Source organism: Thamnophis sirtalis, unplaced genomic scaffold (genome assembly GCF_051295495.1).
Source record: "Thamnophis sirtalis isolate CommonGarterSnake01/CBP01778 unplaced genomic scaffold, rThaSir2_p1.2 scaffold_3, whole genome shotgun sequence".
Classification (NCBI taxonomy): domain Eukaryota; kingdom Metazoa; phylum Chordata; class Lepidosauria; order Squamata; family Natricidae; genus Thamnophis; species Thamnophis sirtalis.
The window spans coordinates 69169847-69192303 of NW_028261383.1; positions in this window are offsets into that span (position 1 = coordinate 69169847).

Sequence of the window (22457 nt, forward strand, 5' to 3'; positions counted from 1 at the left end):
TCAATTTTTATCCACAACAACTCTGTCATGTTAGAACAACTAATTTCATTTCTAATAAACTTGGCAGAAGGATTAGAATACAACATGTTATTTCAATTAATTAAAAAATGGTATACATATTTGACTAAAACTTATTCCCAAAATTTCCACTGTATCATATCAAAGGCTTTTTGCATCCAGTGAGACCGTCACTGCCAATTTCAGTTAATGTAATTTAATTTAATTATGTGGATACTAGTTATGTATGAAATTAATACTTACTGCGTACATGCATCTTTTAAAGATAAAATGGTTATTTGCAAGCATGATATTTTATACTCTTCCTGCCTTTTAATATTATCTGAATTAAATGAAAAGAGCATAGCTGATTTACAGCAATTATTAAATATAAACTGCAGGGGATATGTTGTTCAGAAATATTACCAAGAGATAAGATGGTATTCATCGTAAAACTCTATATGTACATTGCACTTGATGAGATGCTTTCATGTATAAAAGAAATGCCCAAAATATTATTTTTCTATTTACATTGCTTTTCGCAAATACAATAAAACTTTTTATGATTTCTGACATTATGACTGCTCTTCATTATTTCAGAAAAAACAAGGCATGTTACATAAAGATGTCTATGTTATTTCAAACAGTAATACATAAGGAGAAATTTTCTGACAGTGAGATCAACCAATGGAACAGCTTGCCTTCAGAAGTTTTAGGCGCTTCATCACTGGAAGCTTTCAAGAAGAGACTTGCCTGCCATTTGTCAGAAATGGGTAGGGTCTCCTGCTTGAACAGGGGTTGACTAGATGACCTATAAGGCCCCTTCCAACTCTGTTATTCTATTATATTCATTTGTTTTTCAAGCTATCAGAAAAATAAAAATTGTGACCAGGAGAGGGCTATAGAATCTATAGAATAGCAATGCAAATGGTGTTTCTCCTGCTATACTGTTGAAATGATAAAACATTACTGTACATTTAAACTACTTCTACAACAGATACAAATGTTACTTTATTGCATGTTTATACCTCATATCTCTCCATGAAGCTCAGGAAATATACAGACACTAGTAAACAACAACAGCAACAACTCCTCTTGAAAATATTCCAGTCGTCTTGTGATAAGGAGAACTGGAATTTAAATGTATACATCACTAAGTCAGTGTTTTTCAACCACTGTGCCGCGGCACACTAGTGTGCCGTGACATAGTGTAAGGTGTGCCGTGGGAAAATTACTTTATATATAGTCAATATAGGCACAGAGTTAAAAATTTTTAACATTTTCTAATGGTGGTGTGCTTCGTGATTTTTTTCATGAAAAAAGTGTGCCTTTGCACAAAAAAGGTTGAAAAACACTGCACTAAGTATCCAGGTCTACAATCTACAACATCAATCATGATATGTTTGCTATACCAATATTAATAATGAAACACTAGAAATACCAGCTATCTCCGTCCAAAAATTCCTAAGCGTTTCCTGAATAAGATCTAGTCATTTTTATCAGCTGGTCAGTCAGTCAATGATTCTATTTGTGGGCTTCCCAAACAAAACTACTTACTTATTATGAAAGAAAATGCTAGATAAGGCTAATCTGATCTAGAATGACTCTTCCTGAGTTAGCTGGATTGGCCAGAAGTAATAGGGATTGTAATTCAATAATACCTGTGCAGCCATAATCTCCCTATTCCTGAACTTCAAGCACTATTAATCTGGCTCCGATATCTCTCTACACCTTTACTCAGGGCAATCAATAGATTACAGGTAGTTTTTGACTTAAAAACACTACCTGGACAAGAATTTCTGTTGTTAAGCAAGACAGATGCTAAGTGGGATCAATACTGAATCCACTTTCCCTTACTGACATTGCTTGCAAGAATCTGACTGGGGAAGTTACAAATGGAAATCCCGTGACCCCAGAATGCTGCAACTGTCATAAATATATGCCAAGTCCCCAAATCTTGACCATGTAAGTGTGGATGATGATTACTACTGCTTTGATTTTGGCTTTGACTTTTCCATAAACTAGAGAAGATATCGGTTATGTTTCCAGCTTCACTTTCACTCATGCGACATATAGCACTACCTACTATTGATAAGGATGGCACTAGACAATTCTCCATGCATTTGGCAATACAGGTAGTCCTCGACTTACAACAGTTCATTTGGTGACCGTTCAAACTAACAACTGCACTGAAAAGGCGACTTATGACCATTTTTCACACTTATGACCTTGGCAACATCCCCATGGTCATGTGATTTATATTTGGATTTTTGAAAACCGACTCACTTTTATGATGGTTGCAGTGTCATGCGACCCCCTTTTGCGACCTTCTGACAAGCAAAGTCAATAAGGAAGGAACATTCACTTAACAATCATGTTCCTAATTTAACAACTGCAGTGATTCAGTTAACAAATGTATAAAGAAAAGCCATAAAATGGTGCAAAATTAACCCAACAAATTTCTCACTTAGCAATATCACTTTTGGACTCCATTGTGGTTTGGAAGTGAAAGACTACCTGTACACTACAAATGAAAGCAAATGGAAGCAAATATCAGTTTTATCTGAAGTATCATCATGCTAGTATTTGCAACCTAGGCTCTCTAACCTAAAGTTTAGTTTAGTTTATTAGATTTATATGCCACCCTTCTCCCAAGGACTCAGGGCAGCGTACAACATTAAAAGAAACACATAATACTAAAGTTTAAAAAAATTAAATAGAATATCCCAAACAAACCCAATTAGAATTGACAATAACATTTTTTAAAAAAAAATTCGAATTAAAATTAACAATGACCAATAATTTATTTTGTTTTGTTCAGGCCAGGGTGGCTTGCTGGAAAAGCCAACTTTTTAGGGCGCGTTGGAAGGACCGGAGATCGGGGATTATACGAAGCTCCAGGGGCAGCTCATTCCAGAGGGAAGGCGCTCCCACAGAGAAGGCTCTCCCCCTAGGGGTCGCTAGCTGACACTGTTTGGCCGACAGCACCCTGAGGAAGCCAACTCTGTGGGATCTCACTGGACGGTGGGAGGCTACTGGTGGCAGTAGGTGGTCTCGCAGGTACCCTGGGCCTAAGCCATGGAGCACTTTAAAGGTCATAATTAGTACCTTGAATTGCACCCGGAAGACAACCGGCAATCAGTGCAGGCCGCCTAAAAGGGGTGTAACATGGGAGCACCTAGGTGCCTCCATGATAACCCGCGCAGCCGCATTCTGGACCAGTTGAAACCTCCGGGTGCTCTTCAAGGGCAGCCCTGTGTAGAGAGCGTAATAGTAGTCCAGGCGAGAAAGGACGAGGGCATGAGTGACTGTGCATAGAGCATCCCGATCCAGGAAGGGGCGCAACTGATGTACCAGGCGAACCTGGTAAAAGGCCCCCCTGGTCACGGCTGTCAGATGTTCTTCTAGACTAAGCCACGTATCCAGAAGGATGCCCAGATTGCGGGCCCTCCCTGAGGGGGGTAAAATTTCTCCCCCTATCATCAAAGATGGAACATGATGCACAAATTGGGATGACGGAAACCACAGCCACTCAGTCTTGGAGGGATTGAGCTTGAGCCTGTTCCTCCCCATCCAGATCTGCACAGCCTCCAGGCATCGGGGCATCATGTTGAGGGCATCGTTTGGGTGGTTTGGGGTAGAGATGAAAAGTTGGGTATCACCAGCATTTTGATGATACCCAAAACCACGGATGATCTCACCCAGTGGTTTCATATATATGTTGAACAGGAGGGGTGAGAGAACTGACCCCTGGGGCACCCCACAAGTGATGCGCCACGGGGTCGATTCCTGCCCTCCAGTCAACACAAACTGTGACCAATTCGACAGGTAGGAGGAGAACCACCGTAAAACAGTGCCCCCCCACTCCCAACCCCCCAAGTCATCACAGTAGGATACCATGGTCAATGGTATCGAAAGCCGCTGAGAGGTCTAATAGGACGAGGACAGAGGAGCAGCCCCTGTCCTGGGCCCGCCAGAGATCATTGACCAACGCGACCAATGCCATCTCGTTGCTGTATCCGGGCCTGAAACCCGACTGAAACTGATCCAGGTAGACAGCTTCATCCAGGGACTGGGGAAGCTGACGTGCTACCGCACTATCAACAACCTTTGCTACAAAGCGAAGGTTGGAGACCGGACGATAGTTGGCTAAAGAAGCTGGGTCCAGGGAAGGCTTTTTAAGGAGAGGCCTCACCACCGCCTCCTTCAAGGTGGTGGGAAAGAACCCCTCTCTCAACAAAGCATTGGTAATCGCCTGGAGCCAGCCTCGTGTCACTTCCCGGGAAGCCGAGACTAACCAAGAGGGACACGGGTCCAGCACACAAGTGGCAGCACTGAGTCTCCCCATAATCCTGTCCATGCCCTCGGGGATCACAGGATCAAATTCATCCCAGATTGTCTTCACAAGATTCATCCCCGTCGACTCGCCCAAATCTACCCAGTCAGAGTCCAAGCCTGTCCGGATCTGAGCGATTTTATCCTGCAGATACTGAACAAATTCTTCAGCCCTACCCTGCTGGTGAAACGCCCGGAAGCCTGGTGGGCATAATTCACTAAGGGGAACACCCTCCTCACGGCCCAACCAGGTCTCCGTAATGCACACCAGGTCCGCTCTACTCTCTTGTATGAGGTCATAAATGAGGGGAGCCTTATGTATCACGGACCTGACATTAAGCGACAACAGCCGGAGATCAGGGTCCTGTAATCCTGAGCACCCAGGGGTGTGAGAAGGGTGATGAGGGTCGCAATGCGCGATTGCTCTTAAACAGTGGACCCGAGTCCCCCGAACATATTTTGGCCCTCAGCCCCCACCATATCTGCCTCTCCCACAAACAGTAGAGATGGTGAACCCCCCCAATGGAATGGCTTAATGTCTCCCCGGGAATCCCAACCCTTCCCAGCACTCCCGACCCGCGCCCATTAGTTAGCTCTGTCCTGTGTCCTGGCAGACTCCCCCACAAGCCTTTCTGAGCAATCCGTATCAACCCCCCCGTGCCCCCATTAATATTTGATTAAAAAAAACCTGTAATAAACCCCTAAGAATTTAGGATTTAGGATTTTATTGGGGATTTATATGCCGCCCTTTTCCCTGAGGGGACTCAGGGCGGCTTACAACAATGAAGGGAAGGGAGTGCAAGACAAGACTTAAAAAGAAAAGAATCGTGATTAAAAGAAAATTAACCATAAAAACACAACATTCACTCAACATTCGGGCGGGGTGAGAGTAATCCTATCCCCAGGCCTGACGGGATAGCCAGATCTTAAGGGCTGTGCGGAAGGCCTGGACTGTGGTGAGGGTACGGATCTCCACGGGGAGGTTGTTCCATAATGTCGGAGCTGCAACTGAGAAGGCTCTCCTCCGCGTAGTCGCCAGTCGGCACTGACTGGCGGATGGAATTCGGAGGAGGCCTACTCTGTGCGATCTGATGGGACGCAGGGAGGTAATTGGCAGGAGGCGGTCTCTCAAATAGTCAGATCCACTACCATGGAGCGCTTTATAGGTGGTAAGTAAGACCTTGAAGTGCACCCGACGATCAACAGGTAGCCAGCGCAGCTCACGGAGGATTGGTGTTATATGGGCGAACCGTGGTGCGCCCATGATCACTCGCGCGGCCGCGTTCTGGACTAGCTGAAGTCGCCGAATACTCTTCAAGGGCAGCCCCATGTAGAGCACATTGCAGTATTCCAGCCTAGAGATCACAAGGGCTCGAGTGACTGTTGTGAGAGCCTCCCGGTTCAGGTAGGGCCGCAACTGGCGCACCAGGCGAACCTGGGCAAATGCCCCCCTGGTCACAGCCGACAAGTGGTGGTCAAAACTCAGCTGTGGATCCAGGAGGACTCCCAAGTTGCGGACCCTATCTGAGGGGAATAAATTTTGCCCCCCCAGCCTGATTGATGGAACGTTAGCCAAATTTTTTTTTTTTTTTAAATATATTTTATTCAATTTTCACATTCCATTTGCAATCATTTATATACAGGGTATTCACTATAAGAAAAGAAAAAAAAGAAAAGAAAAAGGGAATAAAACGAACAGATAAAAAGGAAACACAACTCATCATTCACAACCCCACCTAACCCTTCCATCCTCCATACACCCCATCTACCCCCTCCAACTTTCCTTTCTCCCTCTAACACTCCCCTCCTACTTCCCTTTCCCCTCAAACCTTCCTTCTCCCCTTACTCCCCAGACACCCTCCTTACATTCCCCTTACTCCTTACATTCCCCTTACTCCTTCCTTACTCCTCCCTCTTCCTTCCCTCTACCTCCCTCCTTGGTGTATGCCTTTATTCGAGTGTTGTTTGATCTGATAAAGGTAAAATGAACCAAGGAAAAAAAAAGGAAAAAAAAAAAAAAAAGAACCACCGTATATAAATACATTCTTGTTCTTATTAAGGCTATGTTAACACCCCCCCACCCCACCCCCCCAGAAATCCCCATCCCTAATCCTCCCAACTTCCCAGGGCCCACACCTGGCGCGAACGTTAGCCAAATTTTTGGGAGGAAAACACAACAGCCATTCGGTCTTTTCCGGGTTGAGTACCAGTTTGTTAGCTCTCATCCAGTCTTTAACAGCCTCAAGGCCCCGGTTCATCACGTCCACCGCTTCATTGAGTTGGCACGGGGCGGACAGATACAACTGCGTATCGTCCGCATATTGATGGTACTTAATCCCGTGCCTCCGAATGATCTCGCCCAGCGGTTTCATGTATATGTTAAATAGCAGGGGGGACAGAACCGAACCCTGCGGCACCCCATAGGTTAGAGGCCTCGGGGACGATCTCTCCCTCCCCACCAACACCGACTGCGACCTGTCCGAGAGGTAGGAGGAGAACCACTGTAAAACAGTGCCGCCCACCCCCACCTCCCGCAGTCGTCGCAGAAGGATACCATGGTCGATGGTATCGAAAGCCGCTGAGAGGTCGAGGAGAACCAGGATGGACGCGTAGCCTCCATCTCTGGCTCTCCAGAGATCATCGGTCAATGCGACCAAAGCGGTTTCAGTGCTGTAACCGGGCCTGAAGCCAGACTGGAAGGGGTCAAGGTACTCAACATACCCGTTTAAAATTGCGCAACACAGAATTTAAAATTATGAGTTCCAGAAGAGCCAGAAGAGCCAGCCTCCCTTCCTCCAGTTCCAGAGAAATCCGAGGCCAAAGTCCAAGGTCCGTATTCTATAAATAGTTGTAGATGGAGGGGGGGCAAAGCACAGGCCCCAGGTATCAGCCAGCACCAGCTTTGCAGTCTTGCACCCTCCAAATCCAGATAAAGCGTGGAATAGTAAACAACTTTAATAGTAAAGAAGTCTCTTCTTCGCATGCCACCTCTCGGGATCCCAAGATCCATCATTAAGGAAGTGTCTTGATAGGCAAGAAGGCCATCCCCGGGAAAGGGGGAGTTCCCGAATAAAGTTCTGTCGCAGTATAGCATAGAGGAGAGTGTGGCATCAACCAAACGGGATGACATCACGGGGAGATCCCCTTTTGTTGCTTAAATCCCATCAGCTAGGAGATACATGCAATAAATTGACGCATACAGGGGAGTTATCCAAATAAATCCAAAAAAAGTTTATAATTATCCAATTAATTATATATTAATTTAATTACCTGTCATATTGCGTACAAATTGCATCCCCAGAAGGAAATCCAAACAATAAGTAAAATTAATAGTAGAAGTATAAATAGTAAAATTGACTAATCCCAAATCATTTGCCTGTAAACATGCAGCTGAAAGGTAGGGATGCTAGCTACCTGAGTCTCAGAGAGCTTTACTTGAGCTAGTTGTGTGTGGCTGAAACTAAACAGGGAATCATTAGTAGCATGTTTATGTCATTTTAGGATGAATATTCAGCACATGTTTTTTCTCCAAAGCTAATCTCTTCTCCCACGAGAAATTACTTATTGACAATGGATGCTGGTATAGTATTTTTCTAAGGTTCTGGAAGAATGGTGAAGTCTGGAGTATTCGTTGCAGGTGTTCAGCAATGTTATGAACTGTTGAGGGAAATGTCATGTACATATTAATAAATTAAAGGGTGACTATAATTGCTTTGTTTCAAAACACTTATGTGCATTCAGAACATTCAAATAGCAGTTCTGGGAAATATAAATTCTGCTTTAGAATGAGTATACTGGTATGGTAAGAACTACAAGATGAAGCTATTTAGAAGGTTCATATACTTAAAATGTAGAACATGAGTTTTACTGCATTTATAACACACCTCTGTATTTTCTTTGTTTAAGAATAATTTAGAATGACATTTAAGTGAATGTGCAAGTAAGTTATATAGAGACAATGGCTTCATGCAGCTACCCACGTCTGTAAAGCTGCTGAGTGAAAACATAATTAGCTGTTGACCATGTTGCCTTGCAACATGAAATAGAAATTAAATGTAGCAGCTTGAGTCTCACACTGGTAGATTGTTTGGCATTTACCTTTGATGGAGCAAATTAGAACAAATGATTTGTTTTTAGATAAAAGCAGCAGTTTTTCATTCCCCATGTTTGCAGATCAATATCTAAATTCAATGTTTTTAACCCAATCAGTTAAAAAACAACCCCCTCCAAGCTGGCACCTCCCAAATGCATTGGAGCACACTTCCCAATATAACCTTTGCCCTTGTTGGCTGAAAATCCCAGAAGTTACAATGGCGACACACCTGAAAGGCTGTTTTAGAGCTTTATTTATATCCTACCTTTATTATTTTTATAAATAACTCAAGGGGGCAAACATTATTAATACTCTTTCCTCCTCCTATTTTCCTCACAATAACCAGTCTGTGAGGTGAGTTAGGCTGACAGAGAGTGACTGGTCCAAAGTGGCCTAGTGGCTTTCATGCCTAAGGCCTGATTAGAACTCACGGTCTCCTGGTTTTTAGGCCAACACTTTAAACCAGGAGGCTAAACTGATTTCCAAAGCTAGTTATACATTTATAGGTTATGAAGATATGCTTACCTATCTGGTAGTTTATTCCAAAAAATGTTCCTATTTCAATATTAACATGCCAAGTATTTCCCATGTGTTGATTATATTATAAGATCCAGTCTGGTGTGTAGTGGTTAAGGTGTGGCCTAGTAACTACTAGGGGGCAGTAATTAGGGGGCAGTGATTTTAGGCCTTCCTCGGGCATGAAAGCCAGTTGACTGGTTTTGGGGCAGTTTTTCAGCCCAGCCCACCTCACAGGGTGGTTGTCGTGGGGGGGGGGGGAAGGAAGCAGGAATATTAGGCATTTTTGCCACCTACAATTACACATAAAAAAGTGGGATAAAAGAATCTAATAAATAATAAATATACACAACATTATATAGAAATCCTCTGCACAGGTTGCTTTTAGAACAGTGCTGTTTTGAGGAATGCTGGGAGTTGAAGTCCATACATCTCTTAATGTTGAGAAACACTGTCCCAATGTTATTTCCGTTATTTCCTCTACTTCCTTACTTTTTAGAATATGCACACTTTTTTTCAACCACTCTTCAAAAGAAAAATAATAGCATGCGCATGCACATGAGCTTGCTTACACACACAGAGCTTTCTCAGCATAGAAGAAGAGAACAAGTGCCGTATCTGCTGACGAGCCTCCTCTTTGTCCCATTGTCACAGTCAATTGTATAATGTGTTCTGTGTAAACAGGGCAAGAAACAAAGCTGCATCTGGGAATTTCCGACTGTGTTCCATTAGCCAAAGAACAAAGGTAAAACAACTTCCCATAATAGGCACAACTGAAAGAGGGAACGATGAAACATGTGACTTTTTTTCCTTACTAGAACTAGGATGAAGGAGTTTATGGTTCTGTAGAGAGAGACAGGTAGCCCTCACTTAACAAACAGTCACTTGGAGGAATCAAAAATAGGTTTTTATGACCCGGATTTGAAGTTCTCAGGGCCCACCAATGGAGACGGAATCCTCGAATCAGGTAGGGGGAATAGCTGCGCCGGATTGAGGAGGTGTTAGGCCAGGCTGCCAGGAGGTGATGGCCAGGCAGGAGAGGCCTGATTGGGAGAAGGCCTCAGTGGGTAGGCAGTGCCTTAGTTGATCCACGTGGCGCCGCCACTCGCTGCCATTGGGAAGGCCGACCCTGTAAGAACAGGGACCGGTTACTTTGGTGATGGTGGGAGGCACCCACCTTGGAACCCCTGAGAAACCCCTGGCAAAGACCAGGTCCCCCTCCCCAAAATTGTGTGGAGAAACCCCCAGGTTGTGAGGCTGCAAGGCGTTATAAAGTGGGTGCAGTTATAGAGTGGTTCGTAGGCAGCGGCCCATCAGCAGCTCTGCAGGGCTTTTGTTAGACGGGACACAGAGTGGAATGTTGGTCGAGGAGATAAGCCGCCACCTTGTCCGGTCAATCTCCACGGTCCATTTGCCCTAACGTCTCTTTGGCCGAGCGGACAGCACATTCAGCTCGGCCTTTGCTAGCAGGGTGGTAGGGGGCTGTTGGGGCGTGGTGGATCCCTTGCCCGGTCAGAAAGTCCTGGAAAGCCGTGGTGGTGAATCGAGGGCCGTTGTCGGTCACGACTGTGTCTGGCGACCCATGAATCGCGAACAGATGTCGCAACTCCCGAATGGTGGACTCCACAGTGGTAGATGCCATGAGCAGGAGTTCCACCCAATGGGAGTATGCGTCCACAACCACCAGAAAATTCTGACCCTGGAAGGGGCCCATGAAGTCCAAATGGACCCTTGACCAGGGTCCTCTAGGAAGCTCCCAGTCCCTAATGGGAACTGTTGGAGTTGCGGGGCGGGACTGTTGGCAGGGCCTGCAGTGGCTGACCCAATTAGCTATCCATTTTGGGCCACCAAACATAACTGTGAGCCAAAGCTTTCATGCGAGCTATGCCTGGGTGGCCCTGATGGAAGCAGTCTAGCACCTGGTGGCGCAAGGAGGGAGGAATAATTACCCTGTCACCCCAACGCAAGCACCCACTGTGAAGGGAGAGCTCCAGCTGGCAGGTCTTGAAAGGGCGGAAGTGGTTGGCAACCCTGCCCAAAGGCCACCCCTTCTGTACCCAAGTGAATAACTGGGGCAGTACAGGATCAGCAAGAGAGTGGGCCACCACGTCTGATGAAGACTGGGGTAGATCCAAAGCAGCAATGGACAGGATAGAGGAAGATGGAATGGTGCAGGGTTGGTGACATGAAACGGGCAGCAGCTGAGGGCATCAGCATGCCCCATATGCTTGCCCGGACAGTACTGCAGCATATATGAATACGCTGCAAGGAACTCCATCTAGCGAGACATGCAGGGAGAGAGGATGGGTGGGGTCAGACGGTCACCGGCCAGCAGCCCAAGGAGAGGCTTGTGGTCTGTGAACAAGGTGAAATGCCATCTGTAAAGATAGTTGTGGAACTTTTAAATCCCGGACACAGCAGCCAGAGCTTCCTTGTCGATCTGGCTGTAATTCCTCTCGGCAGTGGAGAGTATCAGGGAATAAAAATCTATGGGGGCTTCGGAACCATTTGGGAGGACATGGCTCAGAACCACCCCCACACCGAAAGGGGCACCATCACATGCTAACGTCAGCGGTACCTTGCCACTATATTGGACTAAGACAGCCACTGACGTAAGCATGGCTTTGACAGCTGCGAACATGTGCTTCGTGGCTGCCCCAGCACCAGACTACTGAGCGGTTGAGCAACTGATGAAGCAGCTTGGCTAGTGATGCCTTGTGAGGCAAAAATGGCACATAGAAATTCAGGAGATCGAGGAACACCTGCCGCTCTGCCTTGGAGGTAGGAATGGGGGCGTTCCTCATGGCTTCCAGTTTGGAGAGGGTGGGATGGATGCCCTGGGCGTCCAGAAGGAAGCCCAGGAATTCCACTTGTGGCAATAGCAAAGGAGCATTTGCTGTGCTTTAATTTTAAGCCCACACCCCTAAAACAGTTGAGGACCTTCCAAAGAACTTCGATGAGCGTTGATCGACTGCGGGCAGCGATCAGGATGTCATGGAGCAAACGCTCCATGAGGCTCTGGAACAACGGAGACGCCAAATTGTAAATGACAGCAGCGGAAAGCGCCCCGATGGGTGACGATGGTCTCGGCAGCGGCGACCTTATCTTCCACTGGGAGCTGCTGATAGGCTTGGCCCATATCCAGTTTCGCAAATATGCAGCCCTGCCCCAAAGAGTGGAGAGGTGCTGCACAACCAGAACTGGTTTGTAGGTTTGTAGGTTTTATTGACATTTGTAGGCCGCCCTTTTCCCTGAGGGGACTCAGGGCGGCTCACAGAAAACCAAGGGAGGGGGAATACAACATTAAGACGACAACATATAATAAAATCAACACCATGCATTCAATATTCGGGCGGGGTAACGGTCCTTATCCCCAGGCCTGACGGGCGAGCCAGTTCTTCAAGGCTGTGCGGAAGGCTTGGACGGTGGAGAGGGTACGAATCTCCACGGGGAGCTCGTTCCAAAGGGTCGGGGCGACTGCTGAAAAGGCCCTCCTCCTTGTAGTTGCCAGCCGACACTGGCTGGCCGATGGAATGCGGAGGAGGCCCAGTCTATGCGATCTTATAGGTCGTAGGGAGGTAATCGGCAGAAGGCGGTCTCTCAAGTATCCAGATCCACTGCCATGTAGGGCTTTATGGGTGAGTAAAAGCACCTTGAAGCGCATCCGGAGATCGACAGGTAGCCAGCGCAGCTCGCGGAGGATAGGTGTTATGCGGGTGAATCGGGGTGCACCCGCGATCACTCGCGCGGCCGCGTTCTGCACTAACTGAAGTCGCCGGATGCTCCTCAAGGGCAGCCCCATGTAGAGCACATTGCAGTATTCCAGCCTAGAGAGCACAAGGGCCCGAGTGACTGTTGTGAGTGCCTCCCGGTTCAGGTAGGGTCGCAACTGGCGCACCAGGCGTACCTGGGCGAATGCCCCCCTGGTCACAGCCGTTAAATGGTGGTCGAATGACAGCTGTGGATCCAGGAGGACTCCCAAGTTGCGGACCCTCTCTGAGGGGTGTAAAATTTGACCCCCCAGCCTGAGTGTTGGAATATTGGCCAAATCTTTGGGAGGGAAACACAACAGCCACTCGGTCTTTTCTGGGTTGAGCACAAGCTTGTTAACCCTCATCCAGTCCATAACGGCTTCAAGACCCCGGCCCATCACGTCAACCGCTTCATTGATTTGGCACGGGGCGGACAGATACAGTTGAGTATCGTCCGCATATTGATGGTATCTAATCCCGTGCCTGCGGATGATCTCTCCCAGCGGTTTCATGTAGATGTTAAATAGTAGGGGGGATAAGACCGAGCCCTGCGGCACCCCATAATTTAGGGGCCTTGGGGACGATCTCTCCCCACCCACTAACACCGACTGCGACCTGTCCGAGAGGTAGGAGGAGAACCACCGTAGCACGGTGCCTCCCACTCCCACCTCCCGCAGTCGTCGCAGAAGGATACCATGGTCGATGGTATCGAAAGCCGCTGAGAGGTCAAGAAGGACCAGGATGGAGGAATGTCCTTCATCTCTGGCTCTCCAAAGATCATCCATCAATGCGACCAAAGCGGTTTCTGTGCTGTAACCGGGTCTGAAGCCTGACTGGAAGGGGTCTAGATAGTTTGCTTCCTCCAAGGACCGTTGGAGCTGGAAGGCCACCACCTTCTCAACAACCTTCCCCAGAAAGGGAAGGTTGGAGACCGGACGATAACTGTTGAGGACAGCTGGATCCAAGGATGGTTTCTTCAGGAGGGGTCTCACCACCGCCGCTTTCAGTGCGGCGGGGAAGTTCCCCTCCCGAAGGGAGGCGGTTACAACCGCCTGGATCCAGCCTCGTGTCACCTCACTGCAGTTAACAACCAGCCATGAGGGACACGGATCCAGAACACAGGTGGAGGAGCTTACAGCTCTCATGGCCTTGTCCACATCCCTGGGGGTAACGTCCTGAAACTCAACCCAGAGCTGTTCTCCTTGATCCCCCTGTGCCTCGGCTGGAACTGCAGGTGTGGAGTCCAAGTCCGACCGAAACCGAGCAATTTTGTCCGCTAAGAATTGGGCATATTCTTCAGCTCTGCCCTGCAGGGGTTCCCCCGTCTCCCTTTTGTTCAGTAGGGAGCGGGTTATCCTGAACAGGGCGGCTGGGCGGGACTCAGCGGATGCGACCAGGGTGGCTATGTGCGATCTTTTTGCAGCCCTAAGTGCCCTAGTATATTCCCTGGTGCAGGTGGTTACCATTGCTCGGTTCGATTCGGACTTATCGGACCTCCAACGGTGCTCTAGGCATCTCCTCCGGCGCTTCATCTCCCGGAGCTCCTCGGTAAACCAAGGAGGTCTCCGGGATCCGCCGCCTCGGAGGAGCCGCAGTGGCGCAATCCGGTCGAGGGCCTCTGACGCTGCCAAGTGCCACGCAGCAGCCAGAGTCTCCACCGGACTGTGGGCGAAAGTGTCAGGAATAACCCCAAGCTCTGTCTGGAACCTTGATGGCTCCATAAGACGCCTGGGGCGGAACCACCTGGTCGGTTCCTCCTCCCTACAGTGGGGGTTTGGCCTCCGGAAGTCGAGCCTCAGTAGGCAATGGTCTGACCACGACAGGGGTATGATGTCGCTCCCCCTCAGACCAAGATCATAAATCCACTGCTCCGAGAGAAATACAAGGTCAAGCATGTGTCCCGCTGAGTGGGTTGGGCCTCGAATTACTTGGGTCAAGCCCATGGCTGTCATGGAAGCCATGAACTCCTGCGCCCCATCAGAGTTTTCACCGAGCGATGGCAAGTTAAAGTCCCCCAGGACCATCAGCCTAGGGAATTCAACTGCCAGCTCGGCTACCGACTCGAGGAGCGAGGGGAGGGCTGCTGCAACGCTGTTGGGAGGCAGGTACGTTAGCAGCAACCCCACTTGACCCTTGAGGTCCAACTTTAACAGCAAAGACTCACACCCGACAATCTCCGGAGCAGGGACCCTACGAGGAACTAGCGACTCCCGGATAACGGCGGCCACACCTCCACCCCTTCCCTGGGCTCTCGGCTGATGCAGCACCTGAAATCCTTCTGGGCACAGCTCTACAAGGGGGACTCCTCCCTCTGGGCCCAGCCAGGTTTCAGTAATACATGCCAGGTCTGCCCTCTCGTCTAAAATTAAGTCCCGGACGAGAGGAGCTTTATGGACAACAGACCTGGCATTTAGCAACAACAGCCTGAGACCAGGGTCCTGACTACTTACGCCATCTGGTCTCGGAGTGGGACTCCCAGGGCCGGAAGGAGGGATCTCTGTAATGTAGCGAACCCTCCTTCCCCGGTAATGGCCTGCCCTGAAGTCCCCGCCGTATCTGCCCCTCCCTGTTACGACTGCAATACCCCGACCCTCTCCCGTGTCTCTGGTCCCCTCAACCACCCCCATAGCCCCCGCAGCTCCCGGCAGGTCCTCCGAATCACACATACTCATACACTCCCCCGAACAAACCCCACGTAATAGTTAAAACACAAAAATTTACAACAATATAATCATAAAAGTGGGACATTCATTCATCTCATACGTACCACATGCATAGCCCATACAAAGAAAGAAGAAAAAGATGAGAGCAAAGAGAGAGTGGGAATTAAAATAGTTGCGCAATTGATTAAAAATTTTTTAAGTGCGAGTTCAGTTTGTTGCCATCGACTATCCATCCACAGCCCAGACCAAAGTTTCCTTCTGGGGATAGGCACCAGTAGTAATGATGGTAATAGTCAGGGCTAAGGCAGGCAGGCACATAGGGCCTAGGTCTATAGGTGAGGGAAATCTGGTAAGCAGAGTCCGAGGCGGCAGGGAACCAATGTTGGTAAAAAGGCAGCGTTGATGGAAAGAGCAGCGTCAAAAAGATAAGGCAGCGTTGGTAAAGGGAGCAATGCTGGAACAAGGGGTTATATTGCTGGAAAGAGTAGTAACAGTACCAGTAACAGCATTGGTAGAAGGGACAGTATTGGTAAGGGGAGCAATGTTGTTGAAAGCAATGGTGTCGCTGTAAGGCTGAGATCAGTATGGGGGAGAGGGGGAGGCATCCGGAAAAGGCTCCAGCTGCGGCACACCCAATCAGCCGCCCGCTTCGCCAAGGCCGGACCAGGCCTCCGTTTGAATTCCCCAACTCTAAACAACGATGATAAATAGTCAGCCCAGTCAAAATCACCATAAATTCCCCAAACTCTCCAAACTGTCCGCCAAGCTGTTCGTCAGGCTTCAGAGCTTGTAAAAAAGGGGCCGAAAAGCCCCACCGTTGCTGAAGCCGCCGCGAAACACCTTCAACTGTCTCCGCTCCCTGTGCCACCGTGAGACCGCTGTACTCGCCGCCAAGGGTGCCCAGCCGCTGCCGAGGCCGCCGAAGCCGCCGCGGGACGCCCTCCGTCGCCTCCGCTTCCACCATGTCCATGTGGCCGCTGCCGCTACGGCCGCTGCGCTCACCGGCAAGGTCTAAAGGATGGGGGGGGAGGAGGAGTGCCCAGGCCTCTTTTCTCTTCAGATCAAACGTAGAATAATAATAGAACCACTCAAGGCTCCGTTTTCCATCCTCCATTCAATCCCCAGCCGAACAAATAGCGTCCCAGAGGATCGCAGGACCACAGGATAAGCAGGCAGCTGGCAGTAGAACAACAGCGTAGGACGGACAGAGTAGGACGGGGGGGGGGAAGTCCGAAGGGGGGGGGGCTACAGCGGTGGCAAATACAGCCAGCCGCCCATCCCACAGCTCCCAACGATTTCCGGCAGTTCTAAAAACCCCCGCTGTTCAGATGACAGAGAACTGAGCCCCCCGAGCTCACCACACCACTCCGAGTCCGTCAAAGCCGGCGGAGAGAAAGAGAGAGCGGCGAGAAATTACAAAGTTGCAAAACGCTGAGATCGGCAGCGCGGCGCCGCCATCTTCTTCTCACGCCGTAAATCGCTGATCCGAGCCGCCGTGGTTCCGCTGCTCCAAGGGACAGCCACAGGCAGCTGCCGACGAAATGCTGGCCCTTACAGAATTCCTGGGACCAAGCCCTTCCAGGGGGCTTTGCTGATATTGTTGGTGGACTCCGGAGGCTCTGGAAATCTTTAAAATTTAGCACCGGCTTCTATGGAACGAGAAGCCAGGCAGCCATCCGGGTCTCGCACATGCGCATCATGTCTGGATATGGATTTGCCTGGAGGGCAAGGTTGATGGTCGACTTAAAGTTGGCGCAGATCCTGATAGAGCCATTGGCCTTAATGGGGACCACTATGGAGATCTCCCATTTGGAATGGTCGACTGGCAGGACCCCTTGCGCCAACAATTTGTCGAGCTTCGCATCAATCTTGTCCTTCAAGGCAAAGGGCACTCTGCAAGCATTTAGCCATATGGGGGCAACCTGGGGGTCTAAGTTCAGGGAGATTGGGGAACCCCTATATTCACCTAACTTCCCATCGAAGACGTCAGCGAACTCGGAGATGACATCCTAAACAGTAGGTGCCATGGCGGATGTTTGATACACCCCCAAGAGTGGCAGGCCAAGCGAAGAGGACCAGTCCAGACCCAACAGGGCCGGCAGGGGCTTCTCAACCATTAGGATGGGGAGTTTCTCATGAAGTCCTCATAGTCCACTCAAACCTCATAACTGTCCAGAGTTGGAATTTGAGTCCCCTGGTAGTCCTTAAGGGTTGTATCAGCAGGTGTCAGTTGGTTCCGAGAGCACAACTCCAGGAGAGGACGGAATGGGAGGACCCCGAGTCCACCTCCATGATGCAGGGAGTCCCATTGACCATCAAGGAGACGGTGATCTTTTTTGCATCAGCCAAAGCCTTGCTGACCGATGCGGCAGGGCCATCTGGCTGCTTCTTGTATAACAGTCATCTCTCTGGGACTGCTGCCCGCGTTGCTGGTGGGCAGGCAGTGGTAGGTAGTTGGGTTGAGGCGCCGGGGGCAAAACAGCACAGCAGACATGGGTGAGATGGCCCTTCTTATTGCAGCGGTGGCAGGTGGTCTCTTTAAAGGGACAAGCAGCTGTGTGGGCGTGATTGCCGCTGGAACCCATGCAGCCGGATGCCGGGGAACTGGCAGCAGCAGGTGGTTGTAGTCTTCTCGGTTGTGCCTGGAGGCGGTCGAACTGGTCCTCATCGAGATCATTTAAGGGAGCCAATTCATTAGTTAGAAAGGTTCTTTGAGGGGGTGTGATCAACTGCTGGCACTGTTTGATCTCGGCCGTAGAACTATCTGACAGTTTGGCGGCTCTGGCTTGATCCAATACCTGCTGTAAGGTAATATCGGCTCGGGCTAGCAATCTCCACTTGAGGCAGACATCGCGGACCCCACAAACAAATTGTTCAACCAGGGAGTCATCCAATTCGATGAACTCGCACTGGACGGCTGCCGTTCGGAGAGGATGTATATAGTCTCAGAGTCTTTTTTAACACACTGATGGAAAGCATAGCAGCGGGCTATGCAAGAGGGCGTTGGAGCATAGTGGTTTTTAAGCTTGGCAATCAATGTGTCCCAATTCAATTCGTGGACTGGCAGGGGTGAGGCTAGAGCCCTAGCAGTGTTAAACATCTCAGGTCCACACGAACTGAGGAAAAAACTGCATTTTCAGTCATCAGGTAGTTGATGGTTATTATTAGCAATAAGGAAACACTGGAATCGTTCGAGGAAACCGGCCCACGATTCATGTGGCGAGCCAAAAGACGAAATTGAGGAAGTGAAGCCATAGCAATCAGTAGTGCTGACGTAAAAAAAAAATTCCTTGAAGAGAAGAGGAATTAATTGTTTCCCTCCTCCTTTAGACATTCTAGTGGGGAACCTTCAGCATCCCACCTTCGTCGCCAGTATTGAAGACTGAGCTGATAGAAGAGACGTGGAACGGCTGAGGTAAGTAGAACAGCTTTTATTTAACAGAACCAGCTAACAGGTAACTATATAGAGAGTTCAGCACCTCACCCTGGTTGACAGCTATTTATACACAAGATGTCAAGCAGGGCGACTAATAGGAACGGTGGAAACAGCCTGCGCTTAGCGAGCCGCGCCTTAGCCTATCAGGTGTGGCTCAGCAGGATCCGGCTGTCATTCGTAAATCAAGGACTTGCGGCCGGTCGTAAGTCAAGGACTTAGGACCGATCGCAAGTTGAGGACTTACACTAGGACTTAACAGACATGAACACAGGAAATGGGTACGAATAAATGGAGACAAAAGGAAAGGGACGGTAGGCACACTGGTGCGCTTATGCACGCCCTTTACAGACCTCTTAGGAATGAAGTGAGGTTCACGGTATACAGTTTAAGGTTAAAGTTATGGGGGTTTGAGGATGTAACAACAGAGTCAGATAGTGCATTCCAGACATTGACTACTCTGTTGCTGAAGTCATATTTTCTGCAATCAGGTTTGGAACAGTTTACCTTGAGTTTGTATCTATTGTTTGCCTGTGTATTATTACTGAAGTAGTCATTGACAGGTAGGATGTTGTAGCAGATAATTTTGTGTACTACACTTAGGTCATACAACATACTCAATAGTTAGTATTGGAGTTTGTCCAAATAGCAGCAAAAATCCCTCTCCTGCATGAAGGAAACCATGTTTCCCAATCTGATGAAGTTACAACACCGAGATAATGATATGAGTCACATTCATAAAATGGCTGCCGTAGTTTAATCTTCAGCATCTTTGCAACCAAAAGTTTTCTATTATCCTACATCCAGGAGAACACTACTCAAATGACTGGAGCTTATATACTCTTTCCATAAAGGTTTATTCCTTAACTTGGGGCCTAAGTAAATTATAGACGTGATATATGTAAAACATGAAATAGTGGGATGTTTTGTTTTGTTGTTTTTTGAAAAAAACATTATCGTAAGGCAACATCAGTTTTGGAATTGATAAATAAAGGTTTGGAACCACCAATCCGCTCTTTTTGCTTATCTCACAATCCACAGCATTTCCTGAGTCATTCAAACCAGCATTTCCAAATAGTCATTCAATTTTAGATACTTTAGAGCCTTAGAGCCTTCAGGGCAAATTGTACCCTTAAGGAGAATTTATATTCAGGTGTCAACAAAGAATGAATTAAGCAGCCCCAGCTTCTATTGCAGTGGGTGCCCAGCCAAGCTCCCCTGGTCTCAAAAAGGACTTGCTTAGTGCTTGGTGTCAAGCTTCACACCAGGAGTCTGCAGTAAATCAGAATTCTCCAGGCTCTTAACCTTCTATTCAGATTTGGCCCAAGACTCTAAGAAAATAACTCAGCTTGATTATGATCTTAATTGTAGAATGAAACCTTAAACACAAGAGTTAATTGCCCATTTGCAGCACAAAGGAGCCAGAGCTTTACATATATCTAGGATATAGAGATTAAACCATAGGCTTTTTCGTTCTGGTGATGTGAGTCTCCTGTTGACCTAGGAAGGCAGTTTGTTTAGGTAGTGCTTTCCTCTCTAGTTTTGCCTCACCAACCTGAGCCCTTAGACATAGGGGAAACTATGAAGAAATCCCCAAATTGTAGATTAACTGTGAAGTTGAGAAAGCATAATGGAAGAAGGCAATGGCAAACTTCCATATTATTGCTAAGAGAACTATGTGGATATGTCCATATAATCACCTGATATTGATATCAGCCTAAAAAAACCCATTTCAATAGTTGTACATTTCAGCAATAGCTGAAGTGTTTTAATTCTTAGCTTAGGTTATTTTATGTTTTAAATTTTAAGTAATGCACACTAGATCTTTTCTACCAAACCTTTTTTGTTGGTGTTCAGTCTTATGGACATTTTTAAAATAAAACTTATCAATTATTTTGTAATTATGTGATCAGCCCTAATAAATTGTCTGATAATTTTTAAAAATATTGTAATAGATAAACCGAGTTACAAATATTAGATAAAATGCTAAACTTTATAAGGTAACAGTAGCCGAAACCACACATTTCATGATTTGTGAAGCCAGTTAAAGTAGCTAGATGACTTAAATTGTTCTGGTCCTACAACAATGTTCTTGCAGCATTTGATGAATGCTAGGATGCTGAAACTGTTCAGTTACTAATAATGTCTAAAAAAATATCTGCAGACCTTCCTGGGGAAGGATAACTATAAATTGATTTGCAGCTTTTAAACTTTTTAATTTCTTTTACAAAAATTCATTTCACAAAGATGTGTTTTTTTCAGAAATCAACACCTGCTCTGTTGACATAACTGTGTGGTGCATATGAAATAGATTTTTATCACCTGTATCTTTGGTGCCTGTAAATCCTACCTACAACATTTATTCTCATTTATTTAGTCTCCTAGATTAAAGGTTCTGTTTATAATGTTAACTTGACATCCATAATATAAAATCTCTGGGGTTTGAAGTTCTTGAATTATATAACAAACATCATGTCAAAGAATACGATGGCTAGACACCCTCTAAGCTGACACCATCATCATCAACAATGACAAAAGGTAACCAGGTATAGTTTATTTAAGTTTTTTAAAATATTTTTAATCAGCCTTTATTTACTATTTTTATAAATAACTCAAGGTAGCAAACATACTTAATACTTCTCCCTTCTATTTTTATTATATTATATAAAATCATATATTAGCTGTGCAATATATATCCTGTCCTATACTGAATTAATGTGCACTAAAATTGGTTTATATAGGTATTATCAAACACACTCTAGCCACAGATTTTCCTCTTTACAAATGGGCTGCAATTTGGGTCATCCTTCTCAACCTAGATTTTTCAATAAAATGCATTCTTCCTTATCATCCATGCTTGGGTCTTATTAGAATACTATATAATATTTTGTTAGTATATGTGGCTAGGCCCAGAATTGTTGGTATTCAGAAACACTTGCAAGTGATAAAGAAAGCACTGTTCTATTCTGATGTCTTCTGCAGATTAGCATTGCACTGCAACAATGGAGTAATTCAGAATTCTACATTTTCTGTTGAACTCAGAAATCCAGAAAGACTAGTATAATGATGAATGGATCATGCATCCACTCTTTTGTCCTAATTGTTTTTCTACCATGAACAAAAATAGAGGCCTCCTGGAATGGAAAACGGGGGAAAATGTTTCCCTTGCTTTAGTCTGTTGAAAATATTGAATGCTTTTCTGCGTGGTCTTAAATAGTGCTTTTATCAGTACAAAGAACTTGCAGAAAATGCAAGAAATTCATTGTTAAATGTTTTAACTTACATTTTTATTGAAATATTTTCCAAGGCAACTTAAAACAATCCAAAACTTTGATCTTGGGTTTATAATCCACGAAGAGAAAATAACAGATTAAAAGTGTCATAAAGAAAAGATGGACTGAACATAGTTTTAAGAGGCCTTTTCTTTGTTTTTGTTTTTATTTGGGTGGAAAGAATGCATCCAACCTCCAGTAGATGTTTGCTTCTGGCCATGGTGGGAAGAAACTGTTTATGCCTCATTCCTACGATCTGTGGAGCACCAGCAGTTCCTTTTCTGCTCTTGGCTGGACCCAGCTTATTTTCTTGTGCAATGCAAATGCAACTTACTAATGTTCTTAACCAGACTTGCTAGAGCAAACTGTTTCTCACAGTCTTCAACAATATGTTTT